The sequence below is a fragment of the Rana temporaria genome, chromosome 1 (genome assembly GCF_905171775.1).
Source record: "Rana temporaria chromosome 1, aRanTem1.1, whole genome shotgun sequence".
Taxonomy (NCBI): Eukaryota; Metazoa; Chordata; class Amphibia; order Anura; family Ranidae; genus Rana; species Rana temporaria.
Window position 1 is genome coordinate 243,633,179 of NC_053489.1, and position 8,358 is coordinate 243,641,536.

The window sequence follows — 8,358 nt, forward strand, 5'->3', positions numbered from 1 at the left end:
ACATTGGTCCAGCTTGGGCCAATGGAAGTATTTATATGCCATATCTGTGACAGGCAGGAGAAAATTGCTGTAACAGTCACCACTGCTACAGTGATTGCTGCCATCTTTCGGGTTTCATGCCAAGCGACTGTCCTGTTGCAAAGGGGAACACATGGGTGGCATTTACAATCACCTTACATTTTTCTTAAAGTAAATTCTGCACCTCTCTCGTTTGTCCAAACAGAGAATGGCTTGCATTCATTCAGAAAAATGCAAGGTGTTCTGTGAAAGGTACCCGTGCTAAACAAAAGAACCCTTGCGTTTACTATGCAGCAGGGGGTTCGCTTGGCATGGGAGCTGAGAGATAGTAATGATCAATGTAGTAGAATTGACTACTACAGTGATTGTCTCCTGCGACAGGGATCCCCACAGATATGGCATATATATTATACACATACTTACATTGGTCCAAGATGGATCAATATACTATGCAACAAAAAAAGAAAAAGGGGACACATGGGATTCAGCTTTAACTTCTTCAGACCCGCGCTATAGCCGAATGACGGCTACAGCGCGGACCTGAAAATCCAACTGGACGTCAATTGACGTCCGCCCCTTAGGGCGTTCCCCACGCGCGCTTCAGAGCGTGCAGCGGGGAAAATCTGTGTTGGCCAATTACAGTTCGGCGCGAATGGCCAATCAGAGTGGCCGTTTGCGATGCGATCTGTGCGGCCAATGAGAGATGATCTCATATGTAAACATGAGATCATCTCTCATTGCCGTTTTACACAGAGACAGCGTCCTGTCTCTGGAGAGGAGACCGATCTGTGTCCCTTGTACATAGGGACATAGATCGGTCACCTCCCCCAGTCACCCCCCTTCCCCCACAGTTAGAACACAATGCAGGGAATACATTTAACCCCTTCCTCACCCCCTAGTGTTAACCCCTTTAATGCCAGTCACATTTATACTGTAATTAGTGCATATTTATAGCACTGATCGCAGTATAAATGTGAATGGCGCCAAAAATGTGTCAAAAGTGTCTGATGTGTCCGCCATAACGTCATAGTCCCAATAAAAATCGCAGATCGCCGCCATTTCTAGTAAAAAAAAATAATAATAATTCTGTCCCTTATTTTGTAGGCTCTATAACTTTTGCGCAAACCAGTCGCTTATTGCGTTTTTTTTTTTTACCAAAAATATGTAGAAGAATACGTATCGGCCTAAACTGAGAAAAAAAATGTGTGTGTTTTTTTTTTTAAATTGGGATATTTATTATAGCAAAAAATATTGTATTTTTTTCAAAATTGTCGCTCTTTTTTGTTTATAGCGCAAAAAATAAAAACCGCACAGGCGATCAAATACCACCAAACGTCAATTTTGTTTGGGAGCCACGTCGCACGACCGCGCAATTGTTAAAACGACGCAGTGCCGAAAGCTGAAATTTCCCCTGGGCAGGAGGGGGGGTATATGTGCCCAGTAAGCAAGTGGTTAAATATTAATGATGATATCAACCAACATAAAGCCAGTCATCATTTGTCTCCACAAATCTGCATACAAACCTCTGACTGGATGCTATATTTGTACTGTTTTATTAAACTGGGACTAAAGTGTTTACAAAACACACAAAAGCAGTATAACAAGCTTGAACAAAAAATGTACAACACAAGAATCACCAGATTTCCAGAGCTAGTACAGATACAATAACATATAGAAATTGGTACACATTTTCCCAAGCTGGTGGGTTCCTTGACGTCATAGAACGTACTACAGCCTCCCACAAGGCCTAACAATAGTCTTTTATGCTATACCTTGTAAGACACAGCAGGAGGGCCACACTTTGAAACCAGGAAGGAAAAAGTCATCTATGAACATAATAGAGAACCAACCTATTCTAAATAAGTGGACCTTTCCAAATCTCACAGGAGTGACCCATATATGTGTGTATTTTCCCACATACTACAATCAGGAATGTTTATGTTTTGGAAGCAATTCCCATAGGCCCCCGAATCCAGGTACATCTGGCAGCCTGGACTCACTGCACATTTACTTACAGAGAAATCTCAAAGTTCACCTTTTGTAACAGATGCACCGGCCCCCGATCCCCCATTTTGACAGCGAGCAGGGAATCCTCTTGCCCGCCTGGCCACGTCATTCACAGAGTTCTGTGAATGGGAAAACTACAAGTACCGACATCCTTTGCGGCCATAAGTTTGTATTTCTCAATGAACTGCCAGAGCATTGTTGAGCGCGCTAGATAGTTTACTGAGCTTCCTGTGAGAGTAACTGTCTGCTCATATCGGAGGTACGGCCAGTCTGCAGGACCGTGGCATTACACCCACAATCTGTTAATTGTGAATGCAATGCTTTACAGGTGCCTAACAAAAAAATAAAATAAAAAAACAAACAAACAAAAAATGCATTTGTTAAGGGCTGGTTCACATCACATGCAGTCCAGTGCCCTTTTTTAAGCAGAAACACACGGATAGTAGGTTATATGGTTTCCAATGGCATAGTTCACACCAGTGAGGTCAGTTTCAGTGCATTCTAGTTCCAGAGAAAAAAAAACTGCCTGTTTTTTTCTGCACTGAACTGTACTGGAATGTGGTAAAATGCATCAAAAACGCACTGGAATGAACCAAAAATGCCCATATCACATCCCAATTTAAGGTAAAGAAAAAAGAAAGGTACAATGTACTAGAAAAGCATAAAAAACGCACCGGAAACACATAAAAAACGTGCATGCAGAAAAGCATCCGGAGCGCCCCCAGACTGAGTTCCTAAGGTGTGAACTGGCTCTCACCCCATCATGCCCACACTATAGCCGAAAGACGGGGGGCCTTAATTGCAAGGAGGGAGTTCATGTACGTCCTCCCGTATATGAGCTGCCTGCGCGCCCCCTGTGATAAAAGAGTCTACAAGACTCGGCCGACTATAGATCAGAGTAGGGGGCCGATCCCGACCCCTTACCATCTGATCAGCTGTCAGCCAATGACAGCTGATCACGTGATGTACACAGAGCCGTTAATCTGCTTTTTTTTGAGCGTGAGAAGAAAAATAAATCCCGATCACCAGTATCTGTCAGAGGGACATCGGTCACGAACAGAGCCCACCAGTCCCACATACCAGTCCTACCTATCATTATTCACCAGTGCCACCTATCAGTGTCAATCAGTGTTGCCTATCAGTGTCACCTACCATTGCCCATCAATGCTACCTATCAGTGCCACCCATCAGCGCACATCAATGAAGGAGAAAAAAATCAAAACTGTTTGCTTTTTAAAAACCTTAGTAGTGATTAAATAGTAAATACCACCAAAAGAAAGCTCTATGTGTGTGAAAAAAATTATAAACATTTCATATAGTGCGACAATGTTAAAAAACTGAAAATTGGCCTGGACAGGAAGGGGGTTTAAGTGCCCAGTAGGTAAAAGGGGGTGGTTAAAGGGGTTGTAACCTTGGATGTGACATTCACTGCAAAAAAACAAAACTCCGAACTGTCACCTGCAATGGATGTGACATTCACTGCAGAGAACCAAAACCCCGAACTGTCACCTACAATGGATGTGACAATCACTGCAGAGAACCAAAACCCCGAACTGTCACCTACAATGGATGTGACAATCACTGCAGAGAACCAAAACCCCGAACTGTCACCTACAATGGATGTGACAATCACTGCAGAGAACCAAAACCCCGAACTGTCACCTGCAATGGATGTGACAATCACTGCAGAGAACCAAAACCCCGAACTGTCACCTGCAATGGATGTGACATTCACTGCAGAGAACCAAAACCCCAAACTGTCACCTGCAATGGATGTGACAATCACTGCAGAGAACCAAAACCCCGAACTGTCACCTGCAATGGATGTGACAATCACTGCAGAGAACCAAAACCCCGAACTGTCACCTGCAATGGATGTGACAATCACTGCAGAGAACCAAAACCCCGAACTGTCACCTGCAATGGATGTGACAATCACTGCAGAGAACCAAAACCCCGAACTGTCACCTACAATGGATGTGACAATCACTGCAGAGAACCAAAACCCAGAACTGTCACCTACAATGGATGTGACAATCACTGCAGGTGACACCTTCCAGGTTCATATGATTTCAGTGACAACGATTGGCTGAGCAGCAGGGAACGTTAGTGCTTTGTAAATATCCACACATCAGACTATCTATAGAACGAGACTAATGAACTATGCAATCATTGGCAGCTAGAGTTGCCACCTCATCCCTTTAAAACCGAACACATATTAATTACACAGGTTCTGTGGCTAATTAAGGTGGTAATTAGACTCATTTGGTGCCTTACCTGCATTAAATTAGCCTCAGAACCTGTGCAATTCATATGTGTTCGGTTTTAAAGGGATGAGGTGGCAACCCTATAAATGGCAGCGTGTAACCATGTCCTGACAAGAGTGCTGGAAACACCTGAAGCTCTTATGTAGTCATTCATCAGCACCCCGCCCGACCCCACATACTCACCCCGGAAGGCTGTCACCGTCCAATCACGTGCCCCCCTCTCAGCTGATCGCCGCCGATCCTCCCCCCGGACCGGAAGACAGAAGTGCAGAGGTTGGAGAGGCGCCGGAAGTGAGGTGTGTGTGCACCACCTCCTTCTGTCCTCTGTGTGTGTGTGCGCTAGGAAGGGCTGCTGGTAGCTGTGCTAGGTGTGTAGGCAGGAGCCGCCTGCCTGGAGATTAGATACGGCTACCAGGAGCGATAAGCAGCACAGCACCATCATGGAATTTCTTCTTATTTTATACAATTCCCCAACCAGACAGCACAGCTGGGACTGACTAATGCAAAACCCCACAACTGCTACAGGGACTTTTCAGGCTCCTACTCACTTTCAGTTACTGTAATTATTAAAGAGGAAGTAAACCCTGATGGGTTTTACTTCCTCTTTTGTTTCCTGCAAAGTAAAAGCATGATGGTCATACTAGCCCGATGTCCCCGCTGTTGGCTGCATCCATCTTCACCCCTCTTTCTTCCGGGGTCGTGGATTCCGGCTCTGTGACTGGCCAGAGTCGCGTGATGTCACTCCCGCGCAGGAGCCAACGGTCACGGCACATGACTGCCCTTTCTTCAGTGGGCATGCGTCGACAGCGCATGCGTGTGTGGTAAATATCTCCTAAACCGTACAGGTTTAGGAGATATTTCCAGTACCTACAAGTAAGCCTTATTATAGGCTTACCTGTAGCTAAAAGTGGTGTGTAAGCAGGGCCGGATTAACAATGGGGCTGATGGAGCTGCAGCTCCAGGCCCCTTTCTCAAGATAGGCCCATTTGCCCAAAAAAAAAAAAATTTTTTTTTTTTTTTTTTTTAAGATTTTTTTTTTTAAGATCGAATTTGGGGGGTTGTAGCTCGATGACCAGAGGTCACAGAAACCCCACATTTGGGGGTAGGCATGGGAAGAGCTACCCCACAACTGGTTAAAATATGGGATGGATATCATTTATGGTTCCGGAGATACAGGGCTGCTTGCACAGCCTGTCAGAAGCTACATTCAGAGCGGCCAATATAAATACAAGCTGACACACTACAGCAGACTGATAGGATCACAGTGCTTATAATAATTATTTGTATATTACTCATGGTAATTAACCCCTTGCCACCCAGGCCAATTCTGACACTTCTCTACTACATGTAAAAATCATCATTTGTTTTTTGCTAGAAAATTACTCTATGGTGGTCTTTGCACTTTTTATGTTGCACGGTATAGAGCTGCACGATTCTGGCTAAAATGAGAATTGCAATTTTTTTGCTTAGAAGATAGATCACGATTCTCTCACGATTGTTGCGGCGTAACATCATCTTTCACATTAAAACAAAAAAAATGGGCTAACTTCACTGTTTTGTTTTTATGGTTTTTATTATTCATTGAAGTGGGAAAATGCAGTGTGACATAACATATTGCAGCAATAGCCATTGTATTCCCTAGAGTCTCTGCTAAAATATATATAATGTTTGGCAGTTCCAAGTAATTTTCTAGCAAATAATATTGCTTTCTAACTTAAGAAACAAGTGTTGGACTTTAAGTGGTTAAATTTAGTTACAATGTTAGTTAGTTACAATGTTTCATTTTGTTTACAAACTTCGCAGACTGCCTAGATTTGTTCTTTACACACAGAAGTGTATCCCTTTGATCTAAGAAGGAAGTGTTAGTTACAATGTTTCCTGTTAAAAACTTGGCAGACTGCCCAGATATTTTCTTTTGACAGCTGAAAGTCTCTCCACTTATATGAAAGAATCAGCAAACTCTGCATTGGAGGTCCTCAGGGGGGTTGAATCGAGATCACGATTTTTTTAACGATTAATTGTGCAGCTCTAGCACGGTATTTACGCAGCAATTTTTCAAACATGTTTTTTTGGAAAAAAATGTTTCATTCATTAAAAAAACAGTTAGTTAGTTAAGTTAGCACAATTTTTTTTGGTATCCTAAGCGATGCTTTACATTTTTTTTAGGTTACATGTTTAGAGTTACAGAGGAGGTCTAGTACTAGAATTATTGTTCTCGCTCTAACGATCGTGGCGTATGTAACCTGTGTGTATCTGGCTCTGATACTACCAGTGCCTACCCAGCCACTGACTAGTATCGCTCCCCAGCCTGTTCCCCCACACCCTCTCACCTGCTGACCTGTGGATGGGGGAATCACTCCTGCAGTGTTATTGTGTTCTGCCAGTGCGTACAATGATCAGTGTTGCTAACTTTAGCTGGCAGCACTGATTGTTTTAAGAAAAAAAAAACAGGCTGGTTGTACTCAAGTTGATTAATAGATTGACTTGTGTAAAACCAGCTAGCCCATACATAGATTGACTATGGCTGGTCTCTGCATAATTGGCATAATTTCAATCCATGTATGACCCGCTTAACCACTACTCAGTCCCTAAATATCCTTCCACTCCTGTACATAGTGCTCACTGTCATACTCTCCACACTCCTCTCCTGTACATAGTGCCCACTGTCATACTCTCCACACTTCTCTCCTATACATAGTACCCACTGTCATACCCTACACACTCCTCTCCTGTACATAGTGCCCACTGTCATACCCTTCACACTCCTCTCCTGTACATAGTGCCTGCTGTCATACACTTCTCTCCTGTACTTAGTGCCCACTGTCGCACCCTCCACACTCCTCTCCTGTACATACTGCTCACTGTCATACCCTCCACACTCCTCTCCTATACATAGTGCCCACTGTCATACCCTCCACACTCCTCTCCTATACATAGTGTTTACTGTCATACCCTCCACACTCCTCTCCTATACATAGAGCCCACTATCATACCGTCTACATTCCTCTCCTGTACATACTGCCCACTGTCATACCCTCCACACTCCTCTCCTGTACATACTGCCCCATCATACCCTCCACACTTCTCTCTGGTACGTACTACCCTCTGTCATACCCCCTCACTCTTCCTGTACATACTGCCCATTGTCATACCCTTCACACTCCTCTCCTGTACATAGTGCTTTTTTCCGTACCCTTTGTACTCCTCTCCTGTACATAGTGCCCACTGTTAGACCCTCCACATTCCTCTCCCTCACCTGCACATACTTCCCACTTATATACCGTCCATACTCCTCCCCTATGTCGCTTACCCACAAAAACAGTTCTTTAAAATTATACTGAATATCCTCAATGTTACCAGCTCTAGAATGGACACACTTTTGTTAGTTCAACTAAAGGAAATCTCAGTTCTCATATTTGTTCTGCCCCATTATTAGTACTCCTTTAATTTTGTGATTACTACTATGATGTATAGAGGAACATCGGGGATCTCAGCTACTCTAAATATAGCACTTATATAAAAAAGTGGCCCTGAAAATATTTTTTAAATGTTGGCAACTGTGCACTTAGGCACTGCCCAAGGGCCACCGTCCATCGGGTCAGTAGGGGGCCCCATGAGAGGCTCCTGGGATCCTGTGATAATAAAGCGGTAGTAAACTTTCCTGACATTACTACTTTTTAGAGGCCCTGGGGTAGGTTATGCCACAACGTACAAGTATGCACAGCATATTAGCACATTAGTGTACACTTCAATTTTCAGACTGAGCCCTCCAGTGCTGCGATGAATCAGACGGGGCCTGGACACTTCCATCTTCACCCGGTCTTCCTTCTGGGTTCTGTGCTTTTGGTCACTTGCCTTGGCTGGGCTGCGTTCATGTCATTCCCACGCATTTATTTATTATTTATTACACCCCATTCACACCTCCGCGACAAAACGCCCGACGCCGGCCGCTCGTGCCGCTGGAGGGGAGAATTCCCATTGCTGTCTATGAGATTGTTCACATCTCATAGACGCCGTACACCTGCGGCATGAAAAAAAGTCCCGGACCCTTTTTTTCAGGCGGCAT

The 8,358-nt window shown here is 44.1% G+C and overlaps 1 protein-coding gene across 2 annotated transcripts in view; it reads right to left on the reverse strand.

Moving 5' to 3' along the window:
• Positions 1–4,673, reverse strand: part of LOC120939869 (rab5 GDP/GTP exchange factor-like) — a 35,971-nt gene extending 31,298 nt beyond the window's left edge. The window contains exon 1 of one of the 2 annotated variants that reach the window (XM_040352278.1): positions 4,476–4,673. The gene's annotated coding sequence lies outside the window, so the exon portion shown is untranslated. Of the gene's footprint in view, positions 1–4,048; positions 4,151–4,475 lie in introns of those variants that run through there. The other variant, XM_040352287.1, reaches the window with a different exon arrangement.
• Between the last annotated feature and the right edge of the window lie 3,685 nt (positions 4,674–8,358).